Here is a 22,895-nt window from a genome sequence, read left to right on the forward strand (position 1 = left end):
TGCCTCACATGAGAGAAAGTGTGAGTGCAGGGACAGTCTATGGCATAAACAGTCGGTTCTGTGCAGCCTTGCTTTAAAAGGAAGTTGTGATCACTTCTGTTTCATTCATCTTTTACAGATCACTGACACAGGCACTCCGCTTCACATGCTATCCGCATGTCCTTTATTCACTTGCATTACTCAAACCATTAGTGTCCCCTAGTGGCACTCATCAGTACATCTTCCTGTTTTTTAAAACTCTCATCTCCTTAACATTCTTAACCTTTTAACTATTTAACAATGTGTTTCCTTCCTCAATTATTTGTTTTCTTTTAGTTTCCTTTTAGGTTAGTCTGCTTACACATTTAACACTTCAGCACTCCTCAGTAAGTCTTTTTGGCTTATCGATTAATCTCCTTGGCCTCTCATCCTCTCCTGTATTTAGAGATAATAGCAGTGTGCTGTCTGTAGGAGAGTTATTTGGGGTACTCTCTTTATTCTGTTCTGTTGGAGCCACAGGACAATTGAGTCCAACATCCTCGTTGAATTCTGTTTTAGGAATTTTTAACAAATCCCTCCTGTTTGAAGAGTATTACCATACTCAGTGAGTACTTCATATGATCTAGGCATGATCTCCTTCAGAACCTTTGCTTTAGGTCCCCATTTTCTATCACATCTTACTCTCACCAAATCTTTAGATCCCAGTGGGCGTAAAGGTCTTGCGGTTTTATTGTATGCGACGTTAGAGCTGCATTTCCTAGGTGCAAGCTGGTCTTTGTTTTGTAGCAGATGTTCTGCAGGAGACTTCCCACCTTCTAAAGGTGTTGACCTGTAGTTCAAGATTGCAAGGTGAGGATCTTCTCTTGCTTCAGCTGCTTTCTTCAACAGATGTTTCACAATCTGCACCGCCTTTTCGGCTGACCCATTTGACTGTGGGTAATATGGACCTGACGTTATGTGATCGAATCCATACTGCCTTGGAAACTCTTTGAATGTCAACCCAGTGAATTGAGATCCGTTGTCACTGACTACACTACAGTGTAAAGCGCAACTTGAGCAGAAGTTTCAAATGGTGGGTGTGTGGAGTGTACAGTCAATCATAAATCATAGCACGTCAGCTTTCTTAACCGCGGCTTGTGTAACTGTTACTGTAAATGCATACGAGCATCATCACTGTGTCTCTCGGGCTTGAACTGATTGTGTTCAGCCAATCACAATGCACTGGGTCAGATGTCCAGTCAGAGCAGGCTGCTCTTGTCTGGGGGATGGGCTTTGAAGAAAACAATGCGTTTGAGAGCGGCTGGTCATCAATGTACAGTATGTAAAAAATGAAATACACAAAATAATGATCTTTAAAAATAACATCATATGACCCCTTTAATGGCATTGAATCAATATCACTTTTGCACCCACAATTAATGCTGAAAAAATTTAAAAAATTTCAACAAACCACCATTATTGTGATCAGTGTCTGCTGTAGTTGGGCTCCTGACTCTTGATTTTCATTACGTTATTTTTTTTTTCAGTGCTTACAATTTTGTTTCAATATAAACATTTGTGTATTAATAAAGAAAGATGTTTTATGTTAAACTGGAGTAGATTACATTTTGTAATGGTGTCAATCTGTAATAAAGTTGAAAAATAATACTAAATAATGTTGAAGTTAGGGTTTTCATATGTTGATTATTGATGTATAATTGATTCAGCAATTTAACTAGTTTTGTTTTATTTTGAACATTTTCTGTTAATTCATAGAAGTATGATAGCCATACCACTGTTTGAATCTCACACTGTAGTGTCACACATTATTCACACATAAATAACACAACACACCTGTGAACAATTATTTAAATAACCTCACAATGACTACAGTCACCATCACCTGATCCTGATCCTGATGGATCTTAGTGTGTTGCCTCAACAAATGTATTTGAGCACATTGTTACAACAGACAATGAAAAACCTAACATTAAAGTACAAAAGTCAAGAACCCAACTAAAGCAGACTCTGATCACAATAATGGTGGTTTGTTGAAATTTCAACATTAATTGCGGATGCAATAGTAATTTTGATTCAGTGCAATTAACAAGTCAACTATTTTTAACATTGATCCAATGGTTGCTTGCTATCAGGGTAGATTCACTTTACAAGATTGACCATTAGTGATGACACTTGCAGTTAACAAGGATACTTATACTGTACCTGAAAAAATAGAAGCAGTTTATTATATTTTATTTTATTTGTCCAATTTAAAAAAAAAAAAACAATTCTATCTCAGTGTCATCAATGTACGGAGCCCCGCATGACATGCAAGAAAAAATAAATAAATCATGCACGATTTAGCAAATCGAGGGAACAAAATAGTAAATCGTGGACACGATTTAGCCTACTATTTACATTTTTTTCCTGCATGTCATGTGCGGGGCTCCGTATCAATGCCTTTTCCGTGGGTCCTTAAAAAGTCTTAAATTTAATTGTATCAAATTTAAGGCCATAAAAAGTACAATGGGGACAGAAAGACAAGAATTGCCATATAGCTTAATGTGATTATTAAAATTAAAAAGGCTATTGTGATTTCACTGCACTGCTTTGTGTACTGCCGTTACCGGGGAAACTGTTATATTTATGCTGTTCTGAAAGCGCCACCTGCTGGCAGAGAATGAATTTGCTTTTTTTTTTCAGCCCTTCTTCTGGTTTAATATAATATTGGATATTAAACCAGCCATTAAACCATGAATATAATTGATACGTTTGACTCTTTTCTTAAAAAATGGTTTAAAGGCTGAAATGTGAAGTTTATTACATTATTTAAATTTTTTATTTATTTATTTTTTATTTTTTTTGGAAAACCTGTAGGCCTGTCTGAACTATAAATCATGCTTTTTACAGTCATTTTACAGTTTAATATGTTACCATAGACATTTCCCTACCCCACTCATTGCATTAATTTTATCTGTGCAGGTCTTAAAAACAGTCTTAAAATGTCTTAAATTTGAGCTTAAAAATCCCGCAGAAACACTGTGTGCTATAAAATAAACATGATTACATAAACAAGGAAAACAATTCAAAATGAATATTACAAAGGTGTACAAAACTTATATTTTTGTGCAAAAGATAAAAATATTCCAATTTTGGAGGCCATAATGTCAGCCATCAAACACTGAACTGGACTAGATCCAAAATGCAACAATCTGAACACAAAGAGGTCTGAGACATCATTGCTTAAGTGGACCAAAAAAAAAAGGATCTGAGTCCTCTTTCAGGAACAGCGACAGTGTGAACATAAAGAAAACTGGGTCCTTTTTCACTTAAAGGGGTCTGGGTTCGGTTCTTTTAAAGAGGACTCAAGTGTGAAAACAGCCTAAGAAGGTCAATTTCTGAGTGTAGTCAAAAGCGTTATTATCATGTATACAAAGTAAAGGATAGCAATGCAATGAAAGGTTGAGATAATTCTTCCAAATATAGGACACCACAATATAGGATATCATACACTTGTATAATACAACATGTTGAACATAAAGTACAACAGACTTAACACTATCTAAAATACAAGGAAAAGAGATATAAAAATACTACATATAATCTAACTCTTTATGATGATGTAGGTGGTTGCTTTTTTATTAGTTTTTCTTTATGGCTTTAATTTTAACTTTAGGAATACAAACTGCCAGATGAATTAGGTTTAGCAATGGGATTGTGTACAAAAGGGGAGTACAAGTCTTACCCAAGCGATTTGAAGCTATTCCAATTCAATCATGATTGGTTGATTTTTAATATATCTCCTTTTATGGAAATTCTTATGTAAGTTTCTGTTCTCCCTGTTATAACAACAAGAATGAAACTAGACCTTTGACAGTAAGCTAGAGTAGATCATCAGGGAGATCAACATTCAATACTGAAAAAAATCTCCAGAAAAAAATTAGAAATGAGTGAATCGGGTAAGTGATTTATGAATAATATTTTAAATTGGTTTTAAAGTAACATGAATATGCAATAAGTATAAACTTTTTCTTTCTTTTTTTTAACAGAGGCATTACTGTCAGGCAATTACTTTTCCAGAAGTTCTTATGACACTCATGATGTTTTATCGAGTAAGTGATTTATATTTTCCCACATTTTATTACAGAATGTGATGCTCACAAGTTTAAAAGCTTCTAATGTGAGCCTGAAGCACAAAACCAGTCTTAAGTCGCTGGGGTATATTTGTAGCAACAGCCAACAATACATTGTATGGGTCAAAATTATAATTTTTTCTTTTATGCCAAAAATCATTAGGATATTAAGTAAAGATCATGTTCCATGAAGATATTTTGTAAATTTCCTACCGTAAATATATCAAAACTTCATTTTTGATTAGTAATATGCATTGCTAAGAACTTCATTTGAACAACGTTAAAGGCTATTTTCTCAATATTTTGATTTTTTTTGCACCCTCAGATTCCAGATTTTCAAATAGTTGTATCTCAGACAAATATTGTCCGATCCTAACAAACCACACATCAATGGAAAGCTGATTTATAAATCTCAATTTTTTCTACTGCTTATGAGTGCTTTTGTGCTCCAGAGTTACAAATAAGATCTACAGTTTAGCCAAATGCCTTTGTATCAGCTCTCCACCTGCTTTGAGGAACAACTATTTAGAATATAATGATGGTTGTTGATTTGCAGCATCTGACTCTGACTCTGAGGTAAGGATTATTCTGGTAGGGAAGACCGGAACAGGCAAGAGTGCAACAGGGAACACAATTTTGGGACAGAAAAGGTTTCATTCAGAAGTTTCACCTGAAAAAGTTACAACAATGTGCAGCAGAGAATCTGTAGAGCAAGGAGGAAGAATAATCTCTGTAATTGACATGCCAGGGTTTTCCGGATCGCTGACTAAAAAGAAATGAAGACACATATAAAGGAGTGTGTTGAGCTGTCTGTTCCTGGTCCTCATGTGTTTCTGCTGGTGATCAATCTGGATGCGAGATTCACTCGGGAGGAGGTAAACACGGTGAAACTCATTCAGGAAAACTTTGGAGAAAATGCCGTGCGCTTTATTATTGTTCTGTTCACTCGCTCAGATCAGCTGGAAAATAAAACTTTGCATAAGTTTGTACTAGAAAGCCAAAACTTAAGGAAACTTACTTACAGCTGTGGTGGCAGATATCATGCATTCAACAATAAAGACAAGAGGAACCGCTCTCAGGTCACAGAGCTGCTGAAGAAGATTGACAGAATGATCCAGGAAAATGGAGGAACCCATTACACCAATGAAATGTTTGAAGAAGCTCAGAAAAGGATTAAAAGAAAAGAGATGAAGAAAAAGGCAGTAGACATTGCTTTAGGAGTTGGATCAGCCGTAGGAACAGGAGCAGCAATAGCAGGAGGTGTCGTCCTGGGAGTAACTGAGGCTGTGGTTGTATCTGCGGTTGTAGTTACAGCAGGGGCTGCATTAGCAGTAGGAATGGGTGCATCACTTACTGTGAAAAAAGTCAAGGAAAAGAGAGAGAGAGAAAAAAAACAATAGCAATCTCTTAAATTTTTCAATATGTAAATTTCCAGATCTGCTTTCCTTTCAGCTGTTGTTAAATAGGTGTTGTTGTTTAGTTTTTTTTTTTTTGTTTTTTTTGCTTGAAACTGGGACATTGTATGTGCTGTTTGCTTTTACTGTAAAACTTTTTTTTTTTTTTTTTTACTTTAAAAGGGAATCAGATATTATTGTTTGTTCAAACTTTTAGTTTATGTCTGAACATGTCCTTAACATAAATGTAATGTAGGTTTAATGTAACATTTCTATTGTGCTATTTGACTACTTGTACTGCATTATTAATTGGTATGAATATAGTAAATGATTTTGCTCCATTTTCCTGTGTGTGTGTGAGAGAGAGAGAGAGAGAGTTAGTGTGTGTGAGTGTGTGTTAAATTCAATTCACATTAATTTGTATTGCGCTTTTCACAAATCCTTTCAAAGCAGCTTTACAGAAAATTAACGTTTCACCATTATATTTAGTAATAGCTATCAATGTCAATTTGATGTCAATATGGCAGAAATCTACAGTAAAAATCATGCAGTTAGTTAATAAAGTAATCAAACAGATTGTGGACATTGTTAACTGCAATGATTATATGTTGCGATCAAACTTATAGCAAAATTTGTTAGTTTTGTATGATTTCCCAGGGTTAGCATCATCTGAGGTCCTCTGAGGGGTTGGCATCATCTCTTCTCAGATCTCTGTAAGGGCTGGATCCAGACTGAAGCTTGTGTAATTCAATGACAGAGAAGCAAATAGAGACAACATTAGCATATAGCTGCACAGTAAAAAAAAAAAAAATTGTCGTTTTTACAAAATAATTTTGGCAGCTGTGGTTGCCAGAATAATTTTGTAAATACAGAAACAAACTGTAAAATGTACAGTATAAAACTGTAATTTACAAACAAGGAAATTTGAATGTAAATCAGTAAATTCAACAACGCACACTGCTATTAAAATCTGTTTTGTACCTTTAACATACTGACAACCACCACAATAATGCAAGTGAGAGGAAGCCACATGAAGAATCAAAGCTCATCACAAGTAGCTTCGCCACAAGCAGAAGTATATACTAATATACAGAAGGTGCACAGAGTCATTCATGCAAACACAAAACACCCTCACGGTAACACACATGATACTTAAATAATGCAATAAACTTTCATTAAACAACAGAAGATGTAGCATAAAGCCCAAATGCACATAACTGATAACAAAAACTATTAAAAACATGATTATTTAAACAAAATACTTTCAAATGTGGAGAGTCACGCAGGGAATTCTGGGAATATCAGTTTACAGTTTTTGACTGTAAATTTTACATTGATTTGTTATTTTTACTTCAAAAAACTGTACAATTTACATAATTATACTGTAAAATTACATGAAATGTCTGGTTAGATCTTGTACTGTTTTCCCCTGTATATAGTACGGGAACTTACTGTTAAGATATTAACAGTTCATAGCGTTTTTACAAAATTGTACAGTTAAAAGTACACTTATTTTTTTACAGTGTGTTGTTCCAACCAAGCAGAAATAATGTGTTCAACCCAAGTAATTAATAAGAATTATAGAACTTCAACAAATCCTAAATCTATTATTATTATTACTTCTGCAAGTGAGACAATTTTACAAAACTGTCTTGGCTTGCAGCTTGGCAGTTAATCCATATATGCACTAAAAACACCAAAAACATAAACATGAAAAAAAAAATACAGCATAAGCAGGTCTTCTGTTGGTTCTAGGTTTAGTTCTGACATACCAGAGTAAAAACAGGCTTGTCTACGCATATCTTGACTGTTTTTTTTTTGTTTTTTTCAGATCGTTGTGTATGTGATCAGTATTAAATTATTTTTGATGTTGTTGTTTTTCTTCTAAAGTGACACAAAAAATAAACAGGGCTGAAATAGAGGAACAGGTCTGGTTTTTACGGGAAATCTCAGCAGAATAATTGAAGAAGACCTGGGGGTACGTTTACAGTACAAATACAGTACATTTTTAGTTCAGCTCAGTCAGTGTTTTTTTAGTTTACACGGAACAGATTCCAACATGTCTGTGTTTTTGGTTACATTGACCTTTTATGTTTGATGTTCATTTGTTTCTGCAGCTAGATCAGCACAAAGTTACTTTTCACTGAAGTAACAGACCACTGCAGCTATTGAAAAGTGAAGTGTGACGTGTGGCCAAGTATTGTAACCCATACTTGCATTTAACCCATCCTAAGTGCACACACTCACACACACCGTGAACACACACTCAGTCGTGGTATTAAAGGTGGAGAGAGTGCTGGTTATTCACTCCCCCCACCTACAATCCCTGCCTGACCTGAGACTTGAACCCGTGACCTTTGAGTTACGACTCCATGACTTCCCCATATTGTTCACTGAGTGAAGCAACCACAACCCAACCATCAGCACAATGCTTACCACAAAAACTTACCAGAAACACTTTTAAATATGAAGCATAACTGGACATTAAACGATCAGTGTTTTTTTTTTTTAAACAAAAATAAATAAATAAATAAATAAAAACATGAAATAACACTTAATTTCAACATTTACACTATTAATCAAGCCCTTTGCAAAGTGTGCTGTGAATTAGAAATCCACTGCCTTGTTTCAGTTAATGCAACAAAAATTATTAATGTAGTCAACTTTTATATATATTTAATTGGGCTGAACACAATAAAATTAAGATTCGACAATAAAATTAAGATTTGCTTTAGTTCATTTCATTTTTTTTTTTTTTTTTTTGAACAACAGCTTTACAGAAAATTGAAGTTTCTCCATTATATTTAGGAGTAGGTTATTAGTGGTGACTATGGCAGAAATGTACAGTAAAAATCATGCAGTTAGTTAAATTACATTTAATAAAATAGATGGTGAACACTACTAACTGCAATGATTATATGTTTTTTTTTTTATTAATTAAACTAATATTAAATTTACATTAAATAAACACAAGATTGTTATTCGCAGCAAAGAACAATACCCAAGTTCTGAGTATGTCTATGTCAAATTACCTAAAGCATATCTTTACAGTCTTAAACTAATGGACTCTTTATTTTAGACATTATTATAGACATTATTATAGACTCAGAACTCTACAAATGGTTGTTTGCTTTTGTATTCCATTGTTGCTTTACACAATAACAGATCTTGTGTTGTTGTGTTCCACATCACCTCTCACAGGATCACTTTCACCTGAAAGTAAACATGAAGGAGTTTCCAAGACTTCCAATGCAGCAGACCGACCCAGAATCTGATAAATCATGTTGCATTTTGTAGTTAAATGCATTATATGACAGCCTCACATAATCTATAGAAATATAGTCACACAGTGACAAGTGTTACAGCATTCAAATTTACTACCATAATGTTTACTATCACATATTATCTTCTGATGCCTCTCAATGTAAAAATGCTCCCAAAAATGAATTTAAAATGGAGTTTGGTTTTGACATACTTTGCGTTTTTCTGTATGTTTCTGCACATTGTTAGAAAATTTGACAATTTTTGGAAGAGTTTGTAATGTATGTTTTCCAAACAGTGAAAGTGAAGCTAAAAACAGCTCATAATCGTGCAAACATCTGCAGGATCTCATCGAAATCCGCTTTAAATCTTAAATTGCTTCTGTGAAGTTTGGAGCGCAGTTTCCAGGTCTATTTTGTGGATCCACTGAAGATGAATAAAACACATGTTTCTGTGCTGAACTCAGAGGAGGACTTCATGAACACCACAGTTGAGGAGTTCAAAAGAAAACTCTTTCCTGAAGACGACATTTGATTTTATTCTCCTCTAAAACACTAGATGGCATGAAAACCCTTCTGAAAAAAACAAAACAATAGACATCATCACAGAATCTGTAATGGTTTTAGTTATAATGGGACTTGTATTGGTTTTAATGGTAACTGTAATGGACTCTGTGGGTCTCTGCTGGTAATTGTTCGTCTTCTATTGGTGGCTTGTTAAAACCAATAAATCCTAATGGAATATGTCCCAAAACACACTACAGAAAACCATTATTTAATGTTTTAATGGTTAAAAGTTAATGGTTTGTAATGTTTGTACTGGAAACCATTAGAATTGCTGTGATGGTTTCTATTGTTTTTTTCGTTACAGCATCCATTCTCCAAACCGTTTATCCTTGATTTTCAGTTTTGTTCAAGGTAATTAACCCGTTTTTAATAACTGAAGAAAAAGTATGGTGTTTGTGGTAAAAAAAAAAAAAGTGCCCTTGTGTTGTGTCTAAATGCACAATAATTAACACGATATAATGCATAGCTGGATGATTTTAACTTGTTGACATGGCATGGTTGGATTAAAAAGATTAATATAAGAGATAATCACCATATTTATAATGAAACAGTCAGTCTTATAATATAATACAGTAAAGGCATATTAAATACTTTTATTTATCAAAATAAGCAGAAAATAGCTGGCAAAAGCACATTTTCCTTAAAACATTAACATGAAAACATTATTCTGCAGCCATATCTTAATAAAGAAGACTTGATCGTGACACACAGGTGTTTGCTGTTCCTCGTGTTGTTATAGTTGTGTTGTGCTTCTACAGATAAAGGCTGTGTTTCAGTGCATTAACACGACTCTGTTTCACGCTGATCGAACACTTGGCTCTTACGCGTTAAACACGATGATGTTATTGAGGGGTTTATGCCACCACCAGTCCATGAAGGTATGTGTTACAACAGCATTTGTAATTATTTAAAGCATCTCTTAATAGTCTTAAAACTGATCTTAGACATCATGATAGAGGAGGCCGGGGCTAGTTGTCACAAAGTCCACAAATGCTTGTTCTCTTGCAAACATTGGTTTGTTTGCATTTTTGATGTTTCTTGAGTTTTGTGACAACATGCTCTTTATGAGATATCGGCTACACTATATCTGTCCAGTGAGCAATAACAGTTTACAAGTTCAAAAGTTGTCTACAGAAATTGACAGAAAGTCACAACTAGTCCAAGTTTCCCTTTCATGGCAATATAAATTGAAATTTTATCCTGATGAGTGTAAAAGACCTTTGCAACTTCACACAATTAAAGGTACCGAAAGACAGATTAATGGCAACAAAACTCATTCAGCGTCAGACAGGTTTTTTCTTGTTCTGTTCCAAACATCAGAACTACAAAGTCCTTTGAATGTGGTGAAGTAATATCCAGGACTGAATCTATGGAGAAAATAACTCTGAACATGTAAATGCATTAGACTCGAACTGAATTCACAGAGGAGGTTTTAAGAAGGTTTCAGTATTAATTAGTTCAGTGCATCACTGATGAAAGAGAATTATAAATATATTTGTAGAATATTGGTTAAGCTTCAACTAATAGAATGTCAAAAAGACATCCGCGTACTTCCGAGTCAATGCATAACTTTAATTCTTAATAACTGTCAATAACTTAATAACTGTTATAATATCAGAGGTGAAACTGTAAATTATTGAACTAATATTCATTTTAATGGTATCATGGCCAAAAAAAAAGGGAAAAGACAGAAAAAGAAACAAGAATGTGGCTAAAACTGTATAAAAACACGATTCAATCAAGGTATAGCTTTAAGCATAAAAGGTTCATGGGTGTATAAACCAAGTGACTTTACAAACATTTGACATTAAATCATTCAGTGTCTATTTCAATGCGCTGCAGATTTTTCCAGATAGTCTAACACTCTTTTCACATAATTAAATATTCTCTAATGCAACCTGTTACATTTCTTAATTAGAGTAATAAAATTAATACTGACTTGTCGACAGCAAGAAGGCAGAGAGAGAACCTGCACCAGCACCACTGACAGATGAAGAGGAGATGGTCAAGTATTGGAAGATTTCTAAAATGCAAAAGTAAAAAGAATAACTTTTGCTTTTGTATTTGTAGGAAATAAAGATGACCAAAAAAAATGTGAATAATTTGTGCTGATTTAACAGCTGTGGTTACGGCATCTCGTAGCTACTCCTCCTCCATACAGTAATCAGTTTCATTTTCAGAAGGTGAGATGGTGGAGATATGCTTGTCATCAATGCATCCAACCACACTGGAAATCCTGAAGGAAATTCTGATTATTGGGTTACTTCCAGACCTATCAAGTGAAGGTGATTTATCAGATTAGCCTCATTTAAACAGATTTCTACACCCCTGACTTACAGTCCTGTGAAACTCCTCTTTGATGGATTTGTGCCCAGGAAAAAATTCTCAGAATGAGTGTGAGAGGGATGCACACTTTCCTTAGAATCTGCATACAGGACTTATAATGTGCTCTGCATCTCCGATGTTTTAAAGTGCATTTTTCTTATTTTGCTAATTATCTGCCAATGGGGTAAGAAATTAAAAATATTCTTGTTTCCGTTTGCAATAAGATTATTTTCTTACGCTATGGCGGACAATTTTACTTGTTTTACGTAAAATGCACTTAGAAGGAAAATCCCCCAGGAAACAAGACTAAATATCTTAGACCATTTTTCATCTATAAAATGCATATTAAGAATTTGTAGATATTTGTACTTAAAATAAGACAAAAATACTCAGTAAGAAAAGCTATTTTGCAGTGTGAATAAATGATGTATTTAAACTTCGCTAACACTATAAAAAGGGGGAGGAGACCAAAAGAAACTCCGGGTTTACCGAAGAAAACCTGCTCCAGACCAGGTTAGGTTCACAGAGTAAGTTACCACAGTAACTGGTTCTGAGTATAAATTACCTCTCTTCCAGAAACGGGCTTGATTTACCCTGTTTTCCAGGGTTTGACAAACCTCCCATTTTGAAACGGAAAACCCTTCACTTAACCTCCTTTCTGAAACCAGCCCCTGGAGGAAGACTAGAGCTACTTCAGGACTAAATTAAACCTACCAGGAGGCAGGTTTAACTTCAGATTAACGTTGTGTTTCCAGTCTTTATATATCAAAATTATTGGCACCCTTGAACAAAGAAGCCTGTGAAAATAAATCTGCACTGTTTATCATTTTGATCTTTTATTCAATAAATAAATAAATAAATCACAAAACACTAACCTTTCATTAAAGTAATTTTTCATTAAAGTATTTTTTTCTCTAATACACACTGGCAACAATTAATGGCACCCTTTTATTCAACACTTTTTGCATCATCCTTTTGCCAAGATAACAGCTCTGAGTTTTCTCCTGTAATGCCTGAAGAGTTTGGAGAAAACCTGACAAGAGATCAGAGACCATTCCTTCATCCAGATTCTCTTCAGACCCTTTAGATTCACAGCTCCATGATAAACTCTCTCCTCTTCAGTTTTCTGTAGGGTTCAGGTCAGAGGACTGGGATGGCCATGGCAGAGCCTTCGTTTTGTACCTTTCAGATCATTGTCGTGTTTGAAGATCCATCCACGGCCCTTTATAAGGCTTTCTGACCCCAAGACTCAACTGTTTTCTGCAGTTCTCCAGCTGTGATCCTTGGAGAGTGTTTGGTCACTCAAACTATCTTCCTCACGTTTCATTAAGACAATAGACACAGACAAAATACTGATGGCAACATTTGTAACATTTCCTGTTGATTGGAACTCATTAATTATTGTCCTAATGTTGGAAATGAAAATGCTCAATGATTTAGCTCTTTTCTTTTTACTTTCTTCTATGTTGGTGTCAGACGCAAATATTAGACATGTTTTTAAAAAATCTTCTATCTATGACTGGTTCTATCTCGCAGCTTCATAAAATTACGGTTGAACCGCTGAAGTCACATGGACTGTTTTAACGATATCCATACTGGGTTTCTGTGCCTTGATCGTGGCTGCTGTCTATGGAGGGTCAGAAAGCTCTCGGATCTCATCAAAAATATCTTAATTTGTGTTCTGAAGATGAACAAAGGTCTTATAGATTTGGAACGACATGAAGCTGAGTAATTAATGACTGAATTTTCATTTTTGGGAGAACTATCCCTTTAAGCATAATGTTATGACAATGAAATGCAGCCTAACTCTATTAATATAACACTATAAACTGTATTGTTATTAAAGATTATAAACAAACACACACATAAATACACAGAAAAACACTTCTGGAAGAGGGCTGGGAAAAGTGGGCGGATTTTACACAATAGTGAAAGTAAAACTAAACGCAGCATGATGGCAGGTGTTCACTGAGTTTTAGTTTATCTTTTTTTTTTCCTTTTTTTTTTCTCCAGCATCCAAAAGCAAACACCTTATACTATAATTCTCCCAAAGCCCAGTATATTAAGAAGTCTGAAGTAAACAGGTTATAAACTGTTATAAAGAAAGCAGGAACTGCATTGATCTCTCTATTTTAACTTTATAAAATACTTCTAATGATAATTGACATGAGCTGCCCAAATAAACATGCTTTATTGATATTTAAATGAAAACGATCTTTTTCCAATGCAATTTAAGTTTCATTTTGGCTGTAGAAGACCGTTTTCCTGTAAATGCCCCACCTAATCAGAAACTATTTATATAGCTATGACAGCAGATGTCTGAACAGCAAAGGTTAACGAACAATACAACTGCTCTGGTGCTCAGACAGATAAGATCAACACATGACTAAATGTATGCAGATCAAGTTATCCATTATTCAAGACTGACAGGGTAGGATGGAAACGGTTTGATATATAGCTTATGTTGGCTCGAATTTCTTTTGGAAACAAAAGATCCAAGCTTCAGTTTTGGAAAGGAGGTGGAGGAGAGGATCAGTGTGCAATATACATCAGTGTTTTCATTTACAGTCTAAAAAGCATAGACAAGTTTCATTTTATGTATTTCTTTAATAGAAAAAAACCTTCTGCTTGCTGACTGACTAAATCAGATATCAAAAGTTAATGCCATGTTCTCCTTAAATATTCCCTTTGTTTTATTTTGCTGGTTTATGATACATATTTATAGTCATTTATATTTATTAATTTATTAAATATAAAAATAATAGAAAACATAACTCAAAGATATGTCAGTGAAGTATGTTTAATTTATTCATGATTTATTTCATTGTATTACAATATGATGATCATTTCAAAGCACTTGAGTGGTTTATATTAAACAGCTGGTATAATTTCACACTTCATAGGAAAGCACACTTCAATAACGGCGGGCACTTTGAGCTCCTTGTGTTTTGGGGCATATTTCATCAATGACGGTGATTCGTTTTGGATCCCAGACACAGTCTTCTTCGAGGCCGCTTGGCACCATGCCACATCCTGGAGGGCACCAGGCAGTGTCGTACCCCTGATCATGCCAGGTTTTCTGCAGTGGATGATACTGACGGTCAATCTTCTTCACTTTCCCAACCTTGACCTTCACTCTCAGAACCACTCTCTGGTTCTCAGGTAGATCTAAAGGGTATCTGGAGGCCTTCTCTAGATCTCGGCTGAGGTAGACGCCACGTCCAAGCATGCCACCAGAAGACTGCTTGAAGCCAGAGACTTTGATTTGTTCAGCAGCCTCCCTGGTTGTGCCATGATACATTCTGTAGACTTGATCACATACTGGTTCTATGTAACTCTGAAGGCATGGAGGAGCACCTGGACCCAAGTCATCTTCAGCCCACATGTTTGCACCTGGATACATTTTTGAAAAATTTATAGAAACTTTAGAAGAATTTTACCCAATCACTAGCAAACTACTTACAACGAAAGACAATGAGAAACAAAATAGCATTAAAAGTCACTTATATTAGGATATATTAGGCTTTTTAAACACTATGACCAACAAACTATGACCCATTTGCACAAAAAGAAAGTGGTGTCTTACCTCTGATGTCGCTTCTAAAGCTGGTCACTTCCTCCTGAAAGCAGGTGTATAAATAGCAGATCTTTCAGGGTGTGTCCATGATGAAAGGCGTTCCATTGAGTTTTTATAATTTCGTTATAAACAAATTTCCAGCGTAATTTAAGTTTCATTAATAATTAAAAAGTACTTATGCAGCTATGACAGAAAAGTTACACATAAATAAAATAAGATAGATAGATAGATAGATAGATAGATAGATAGATAGCTGTCAGAGAAAACATCAATGTGACACAGCACTGATATCGTTATTATTATTATTTTATGTTATTAGTATAATTTGTGTATTTGGAGGCTTGAGGTATAAATATCACGTACGAGCATTACACAAGAAGACAGACGAAGCTCCCTCTTTTCTAAATTTATTTGCAATTTTCATGTAACTGAACCACAAAAACAGTAAGCAGGCTTTAGCATTTATAAAGTATGCTTGTGTGCTGCTTTTACCTTTCCAAGAACAAATGCAGACTGAACTGAAGTGAAAGGATTTTAATGTGACGTTTATCCTGAGGAAATTCCTAGTCCAGCCTGCTTTTGATTACAATGGAAATCAGTAGACCTTTAGCCATAAAACATTCAAATATAGTCTTAAAAAACTATAAGTTTTAAAAGTTAAAAATGACTAGCTGTGTTGGCTATATATCCATACACTGAATGATATGAGGGGACTAGGGGTGACCCCTAATATTCGACGATTCGATGCTTCGATTCAAGGAGCCCGATTTGACTCTCAATCTCACAGTCGAATATTCGCGGGGTGTTATGATCATGCCATTTTGGCTATATGGGGGTGCTCAAATGTCTGATTTCACATAAAACTACCGGTTTTCTCCCAATAAGTTAATATACAGCCTATTATGATAATGCTGTAAATAAGAATCTGAAATGAAAAAAAGCTTTAAATAAATATTTTAACGTGCGTGAATAAATCCAACCACCCCTAATTTAAGTTTCACTTTCCATAATCCGTGACCTACAGAGGAGCATCTTGGCGGCAAGGATTTAAAACATTAACAACACTCAAACTGACACAGGCAGAGTGAAAGACTGGATTTTTTTTCGATCAGGTAGGGTACAAGTGATTTCAAAACATTTCAACATTTCATTTATTTATATCGTGTATGTATCTCGTATAAGATGCATTTGGTTGAGTCGCAGCGGTAAAGCGCTTTATTGAACAGTGATTATCTCTTCAGTGCGCAGCGCCAGCAGGACAAACAACTATACAGAATATTAATAACTATGACTGGGACTGTCATATACACATAACATTATAATGAGAACACTATTATAATAAAACGCTGTGAATTTTTAGAGTTCAGTTCCCGTGTTTCTGCACGTTGTTGCGTCAAGAACGTGTCCACAAAAGGAGTTCAGAGCCGCGCAGACACGTTCATGCATCGGGCCGTTTTGTGCATATAGCCTATAAGTTGTTATATTAACATTATTATATAATTATGTTGTATAAATAATGAAGCGTATTTTATATGAGATAAATGAGTTAAATCCCATTGATTTAAAAACCTTCTATCAAATGCTTCATTCTACTTGTCATTCAGCGCGCGCAGCTCAAAACAGAAATGCAGAACATTAATAGCTGTCATATACATGTCATATACTTCGCTGCGCGTCGGGCAGTTCTTCGCCTCCACGTCGTGCATTCAAATCGTTTAATGCACAGCTAGCCGTTGATTATCCCATTTATGCCATGGTCATTTCCCAGCATTCACATATTAAAGATGTTAGCAATATTTGTGCTGCAATATTTGACCGGAACGATAAAAATGACGGTTATTTTCGTCTGTATTACTATTCAACTGTAACTATGTTACTATGGTTACCAATGTTTATAGGAAGCGCATTAATATAGGACGTGATTAAACTGACCTGGAACTACCTGTGCAGTTCAACGAATTTAATCAACACCTGCCAGCCAATCAGAATCCAGTATTCAGACAGACCATGGCATAAAACGTTATAATGAGAGCACTATTGTAAAAAATGTTGTGAATTCTGACGTTTAATGTTAACTATCTTTTAATCAAAACATAAAACATTATTCACTCCGTTTGTATCTGCGAGGCGTCCATTACACATTTTCCCTGTGTGTTAACGTCAGCATTTATGACTGTTGAATGTCTGACTTGACTCTTGGTAATGTATTTTGCCCCGCCCCCAAACATATGATTCGACTATCAGTCGACTATCGGCAAGATTCGAAAATTCCGATTCGACTATGAAAATCCTTAATCGGGGACACCCCTAGAGGGGACAAATGCTGGTACAAAAAATGGTAATATAAAACAATTTTTCAAACATATAAATTGAGCGATTTTATTCAAATCAAAATTATTGTTGCGTTTCACTGCAAAAATTATTTCTTACTCAGCATTTTTGACTTGTCCAATCATCTTAACATTCTTATTTTTGAAGAAAGAAAATTTGTTATATTAAGATTAAGATATTAAGTCTTGTGTTCAGAAACTTTGATCAAAATTAAATAAGTGTAAGACTTTAGCCAGCAATACTTCCTCCAACCACTAGGGGTCATACTTCTGCCATGATGAGCAGTATTGCTCCCAGCCACAAGGGGGCGCAGGATGTCTGTTGCCTGCAATCTTCCTCCCAGTTGCCAGGGGGCAACCATTAGCAAGAACTCTGTGCCTAGCAATTATTGTTGATGATACTCACCTGTGTAGGGCTCTATTTAAGTTGCCTTTAGCCATTGTTTTTTGTTCAATCTCGAGCCTACCTACCTATGTATCCTGTTGCAGACCGTGAGTCTTTGTAAGCAATTGTGCTTGTTTTGTTTTCCCTTTTTGTAACTATTGGAAGCTTTGCTTCTGGTTTTGTTTGTACTTTGTTTCTTGCCTTTTTTTGACCTTCTACAAGTAAAGCCACTTGAAGTTATACCTCTCGTCTCCCAATTGTGATTCCTCTGCACTTGGGTCTCAAAATCCTCAACTTAGGTTAGCTCCCTTAGGAAGAACACCAGCTCTGTGTCCAGAAGATATGGGTTCTAGTCCTGCTAAGGACAACCTTCAAGATTTCAGTTTATAGTCTGGCAGTTCCTGCTTCTGTATCATTACAGCAAGATTGAACCAAAAGATGGACCCAGCAGAGAGTCAAGGCCCTTCGTCAAATGTGGAGAGAATATTATCCGAGCTCACCAATCAAGCTACCGCTATTCAACATCATGAACAGATACTCACAGAAATACTTCAGCGTTTGAGCTCTCTGGCTTTACCCCAAAATCCTCCATCTCCGGAGGTTCTTGAGTTACCCACCTTTCCTCAACCTCAACCAATTCCAGCGGTTCCTCTTCTTGAGCCCAGGCTACCACCTCCTGAGAGATATGATGGAAATACCAGGGGCTGTCGAGGCTTTATCACCCAATGCTCTCTAGCCTTCCAACTTCAACCCAGTAGTTTTCCTACAGAGAGCAGTCGGGTGGCTTATATCATCACCTTATTGACTGGAAGAGCTTTGGAATGGGCTACGGCTCTCTTGGAACATTGTTCACCATTCACTTCTGGTTCTGAGCAATTCCTAGCAGAGATGAGGAGGGTCTTCCATCATCCAGGAGGAGGAGTAGGAAATGACCAACGATTACTTCAACTCACCCAAGGAGCACGCAGTGTAGCAGAAATGGCTATTGAGTTCCGTACTCTGGCAGCTGAGAGTGGCTGGAATGAACAGGCTCTTCAAGCAGCATTTCATCAGGCTCTTGCACCTGAGCTAAAAGATGAATTGGCTTTCCGAGATCCTGCGCCTAACTTGGATTCTCTTATTGATGTCGCCATTCGAGTGGATAACCGAATTAGGGATAGGAGGTCCGAGAAACAACAAGACCGACTCACAGCCCAAAGCTACATCAGTCCAGTTCAACCTGTTTTCCAGCCTCTTTCCACAGAAGAACCCATGCAGCTTGGGAAAAATCGCTTATCACAATCTGAACGGGACAAACGTATGCGGGAGCGGCGCTGTCTGTACTGTGGTGAAATAGGACATTTTCGAACTCATTGCCCTGAACTTGTGGGAAAAGAGATTTCGTCCAGAGAGAGGGGCTGAGACGAGAGAAATAACTGACCCCCGATCTTCAGCTGGATTTTCAACAGTGATGCATTTCTCCTGGGGCAGTGGTTGGCACAAGAGTTCTGCGTTTATTGACTCGGGCGCTGCTGGCAATTTCATGGACCATACTCTGGCCAAGAGCTGGAGGATACCACTAATAACTCTCCAGGATAAGTTCACTATAACATCTCTAGACAACAGACCTCTGGGGTCCGGCCAGGTAACACACCGTACCATTCCTATTTCAGTTGAAATAGACTCCCATCAAGAATCACTCTCTTTTCTCATTATAGACACCCGAGTTCCCAGTCATCCTCGGCTACCCTTGGCTTGTTTTTCACAATCCTCAAATTGACTGGCCAACTAGCCGTTTCACCAGATGGAGATGTGCATGTCCAATGGACGGAATTATTTCATCTCCTGAGTCTTTTTGGGGGCTTAAACGACAACTCTGGAACCAGCATGAGTCAAATACACCAAGAACTAAGGTACTAGCCGTTCCTCAAGTCAAACTAACACCTCCTGCTCTGATTGTTTCTTCTCCTGACCTATCTCGAGTCCCCCAGGAATATGTCGATCTCCAGGATGTGTTTAGTAAATCCCGGGCCGATACTCTTCCTCCTCACCGACCCTATGATTGCGCCATTGAGTTGCTGCCAGGAACTTGCCCTCCAAGAGGTAGACTGTTCTCGTTGTCTGCTCCAGAGAGGTCCGCAATGGACGATTACATTTGTAAGGCACTGGAGAATGGATTTATTCGGCCTTCCACTTCACCGGCAGGGGCGGGGTTTTTTTTCGTAGGTAAGAAGGACGGAGGTCTTCGCCCATGCATTGATTATCGTGGCCTAAATAACATCACAGTGAAGAATCGCTATCCACTACCACTTATGGCCACAGCCTTTGAACTTCTCCAGGCGCTACCATCTTCACTAAGTTAGACCTCCGGAATGCATACCACCTGGTGAGAATCCGGGAGGGGACGAATGGAAGACTGCTTTCAACACCTACAGGGCATTACGAGTATCAGGTGATGCCCTTCGGCTAGCTAATGCCCCGGCCGTCTTCCAAGCCCTTATCAATGATGTTCTAAGAGATGCTTAACAAATGTGTGTTTGTTTATCTCGATGATATTTTAATATTTTCCCAGAGTTACGAAGACCACGTTCAACATGTCCGCAGGTTCTCTCGTCTGCTCTTGAACAACCTCTTCGTCAAACTAGAGAAAAGTGAGTTCCACAGCACTACAGTTACTTTCTTGGGTTTCATCCTGTCATGTGGCAGTGTGCAGATGGATCCCAGCAAGGTTCGTGCAGTCCTGGAGTGGCCCCACCCTGATTCATTGAAACAAGTCCAACGCTTCCTGGGTTTCGCCAATTTTTATAGGAGGTTTATTCGAGGCTTCAGTTCCATTGCAGAACCTCTCACAGCTCTCACCAGGAGGTCTGGCACACCCTTCCAGTGGACGGAGAAGGCTAACCAAGCGTTCAAACGACTCAAACAGCTGTTTACTTCCACTCCCATACTGACACTACCAGATCCTGAGTTACCGTTTATTATCGAGGTGGACGCATCGGACGTGGGCGTGGGAGCAGTTTTGTCCCAGAGAGCGACTAAGGACAATAAACTCCATCCTTGTGCCTTTTCATGTTGACTGACAGCAGCAGAGAAGAACTATGATATTGGGAATCGGGAGTTGCTGGCCGTTAAGTTGGCATTGGAGGAATGGAGGCACTGGCTGGAGGGTGCTAAACACCCATTTGTGATCTGGACGGACCACAAGAACCTCACTTACATCCAGGGAGCCAAAAGGTTAAATCCTCGGCAAGCTCGGTGGGCCCTTTTCTTTAACCGTTTTGACTTTGTCCTCTCTTACAGACCTGGCTCCAAGAATATTAAGCCTGATGCTCTGTCAAGGCAGTTCGAGTCCCAGGAAGAGGAGGACAGGTCAGAGCCCATCATACCAAGGTACAGAGTGCTGGCAAGCATCCAGTGGGACTTGGAGACAGCAGTACGGAACGCCCAAATTCACCAACCTGACCCAGGTAATGGCCCATTGGGTCGCCTCTTTGTGCCTAACACCATCAGGTCTGAAGTACTGCAGTGGGGTCATGCCGCACCGTCATCTGGACATCCAGGGGTCCTAAGAACCCTGAGGCGGATCCAGTCTAAATTTTGGTGGCCCAACATGGGAACTGATGTCCGGAGAATGGTTGCTGCTTGTTCCACTTGCGCCCAAAATAAGGAACCTAGAGTCCTCCCTCAAGGTAAACTACATCCCTCCCTATCCCGAGGCGACCCTGGTCCCACATATCCATGGATTTTGTTAGTGGCCTACCCAACTCTCAAGGTAACACCGTGATACTTGTTGTAGTCGACAGATTTTCTAAGGCATGTCATCTCATTCCGCCCCTAAAATTCCTACAGCAGGCCAGGCGGCAGAACTTCTCATGCAACATGTCTTTAGGATTCATGGGTTTCCTCAGGATATGGTGTCTGATAGGGGTTCCCAGTTTACCTCAAGATTCTGGAAGGCTTTTGGACGTCTAATCGGTTCCACCATCAGTTTGTCCTCAGGGTTCCATCCCCAGTCCAATGGCCAGACAGAGAGAGTGAACCAGGAGATTGAAAAGACCCTCAGGTGTCTGGTCTCGAACAACCAGCGTATGTGGAGTTCCCAGCTGGTCTGGTCAGACTTTTGAACATGCGCAAAGTACGGGGAGGGGTCCAATATTTGGTTGACTGGCAAGGCTATGGTCCAGAAGAGCGCTCGTGGGTACCAGCCAGAGACATACTGGACCCAGAGCTCATCAGGGACTTCCAACGACAACAGTCAAACAGCACTAAAAGGAACGCCAGGAGCCGTTCATCAAGAGGGGCTCCTGTAAGACTTTAGCCAGCAATACTTCCTCCAACCACTAGGGGTCATACTTCTGCCATGATGAGCAGTATTGCTCCCAGCCACAAGGGGGCGCAGGATGTCTGTTGCCTGCAATCTTCCTCCCAGTTGCCAGGGGGCAACCATTAGCAAGAACTCTGTGCCTAGCAATTATTGTTGATGATACTCACCTGTGTAGGGCTCTATTTAAGTTGCCTTTAGCCATTGTTTTTTGTTCAATCTCGAGCCTACCTACCTATGTATCCTGTTGCAGACCGTGAGTCTTTGTAAGCCATTGTGCTTGTTTTGTTTTCCCTTTTTGTAACTATTGGAAGCTTTGCTTCTGGTTTTGTTTGTACTTTGTTTCTTGCCTTTTTTTGACCTTCTACAAGTAAAGCCACTTGAAGTTATACCTCTCGTCTCCCAATTGTGATTCCTCTGCACTTGGGTCTCAAAATCCTCAACTTAGGTTAGCTCGCTTAGGAAGAACACCAGCTCTGTGTCCAGAAGATATGGGTTCTAGTCCTGCTAAGGACAACCTTCAAGATTTCAGTTTATAGTCTGGCAGTTCCTGCTTCTGTATCATTACAAGAAGTTTATGCTTGAAGCAAGAAAATATCTACCAATGGGGTAAAAAAAAAATCGTATTTTTCCCTTTGAATTATTATTTATTTTTTTCCCTCACTG

General features: G+C 37.8%; 1 pseudogene; it reads left to right on the forward strand.

Moving 5' to 3' along the window:
• Window positions 1–3,843: 3,843 nt before the first annotated feature.
• LOC131534656 (GTPase IMAP family member 9-like) lies at window positions 3,844–6,255 on the forward strand (annotated as a pseudogene).
• Window positions 6,256–22,895: the final 16,640 nt, after the last annotated feature.

The sequence above is a fragment of the Onychostoma macrolepis genome, chromosome 25, assembly GCF_012432095.1.
Source record: "Onychostoma macrolepis isolate SWU-2019 chromosome 25, ASM1243209v1, whole genome shotgun sequence".
Lineage (NCBI taxonomy): Eukaryota > Metazoa > Chordata > Actinopteri > Cypriniformes > Cyprinidae > Onychostoma > Onychostoma macrolepis.